Raw genomic sequence first — 1,889 nt, 5'->3', positions numbered from 1 at the left:
TCCTTCTCCAATGCATGAAAGTGAAAGTGAAAGTGAAGTCGCTCAGTCGTGTCCGACCCTCAGCAACCCCATGGACTGCAGCCTTCCAGGCTCCTCCGTCCATGGGATTTTCCAGGCAAGAGTCCTGGAGTGGGGTGCCATTGCCTTCTCCAATTAATACCAAATGGCTAACTAGTCGATGAACACCTCCCACCAGGAGTATTTGCATCGGGGACTTTGTTAATTTAAACAAATGTCCCGTGGAAGGACCGTGCAGGGGAAGGTGCGGAGATTTCCCACTTTGGTCTGCACTGCACTGCCCTGCCCCCACGTACCCTCCGGAGAGTTGGGTTGGTCTTGGCTCACAGAGACGGCTGTCGGGCATCCACACTGCCCAGGGGAGGGACGAGAGGCACGGGCTACGCACAGAAAAGGGCTCCGGGGACTGCAGCCACTTGTCTTGCTGGACTTGGAGTCGGGTTTTGGAGTGTTCCCTCTAGATTTCTGCTTCACACCCGACCGCTCGCACTCCCCTCCACTGGTTCCCCATGTTTGCTCTCTGTATCCCTAAGCCAGTTAAACTAGCTAACACAGAGGCTGTTGTTGTTTAGTTGCTAAGTCGTGGCTGACTCTTTGCGACCCCATGGACTGTAGCCCGCCAGGCTCCTCTGTCCATGGGATTTTCCAGGCAAGAATACTGGAATGGGTTGCCATTTCCTCCTCCAGGGGATCTTCCATAGCCAGGGATCGAACCCACATCTCTTGCTTGGTGGGCAGTTTTCTTTACCACTGAGCCTCCCAGGAAGCCCTTCCAAAAGTCAGTGTGAGTGGGCAGGGGAACTGAGTGGAGGATTAAAGACACTTTGCTTCTCCTCCTCTCGCTCGCCTGTACCCATCCCGGGCCGCCAAGGCCTCGGGGTACCTGGGGGCAGCCAGACTCCTCCGTGAGAAGTCTCCGCGCTGGCCCCCTCTCCATAGTCTGGTCAGCAGCAGACGCCCTCGAGGGTCCCTCTCGGGGCTGGACCCAGGGCAGTAGAGACAGGGGTCTCCTGGCCAGTCCCTGTGAAGGACCACAGAGGATGTGCGGCGTGGGCAAGGCGGGGGTTCGAGGGCCAACCGGGCAGAGGGTCACCTTGCCCCTACCTTCCAAGCTCGCCCCGCTATCTGGCGAGGTCTGGCTAGATGTCGAGAAAGGGCCGAGAAGACCAAGACCGCAGCGCGCCGGCCCCCACCCATCCTGCCCTCCAAGTCTCCTCTGGTGGGGCAAGGCCCGCGGCCGAGGAGGGAGGCGCGGATCCGGCGGGAAGGTCCCGGGCCGCAGTCTGCTCCCTGTGGGCCCGGGTCGCGACAGGTCCGGGCTCCCCCGCCCGGCTGCCGCCCGGCCTCGCCCCGCCGCGCGCGCCCTCCCGCTCCCCCGTTGCCGTGGCAACCCCGGGAGCCTCCAGGCGCGCGCCCGCCCGCCCGCCTGCTGGAGCGCTCGGCGGCGGCGGCGGCGGCGGCGGCGGCGGCAGCTCCGGCTCGAGCCGAGCGCGCGGTCACCCCGCTCCGGAGCCCGTTCGTCGCCCCCGGCCCGGCTCGGGGCCCCCAGCGCGGCTCCCGACCCGGCCCCAGAGCCGGCCTGGCTGCCGGCCCTCATGGAGCTGCTGGCCGCAGCCTTCAACGCCGCCTGCGCCGTGGACCACGACAGCTCCACCTCGGAGAGCGACGCGCGCGACTCAGCGGCGGGACACCTGCCCGGCAGGTGAGGACGAGCGGCCTTGCCGACCCCCGAGCGCCGCCGCGGCGCGTCTGTGGCCCCAACTCGCGTCTCCGGCCAGGGACGCCTACCCGAACGGCCTGTCCCCCGCACCCCTCCCCGCGGACCCCGCCGCCCCTCACTGCCCCCCGCTGTCCCTAGTCGTGCCGGCACG

The 1,889-nt window shown here is 66.2% G+C and overlaps 1 protein-coding gene across 1 annotated transcript in view; it reads left to right on the top strand.

Annotated features, from left to right (window-relative positions):
- Positions 1-1,889, top strand: part of NGEF (neuronal guanine nucleotide exchange factor) — a 128,514-nt gene that overhangs the window by 78,367 nt on the left and 48,258 nt on the right. The window lies entirely within an intron of this gene.

This window comes from Bison bison, unplaced genomic scaffold (genome assembly GCF_000754665.1).
Source record: "Bison bison bison isolate TAMUID 2011002044 unplaced genomic scaffold, Bison_UMD1.0 scf7180017864158, whole genome shotgun sequence".
NCBI lineage: Eukaryota > Metazoa > Chordata > Mammalia > Artiodactyla > Bovidae > Bison > Bison bison.
The sequence above is the reverse complement of the archived record's forward strand: the minus strand, read 5'-3'. Positions and strand labels throughout refer to the sequence as shown.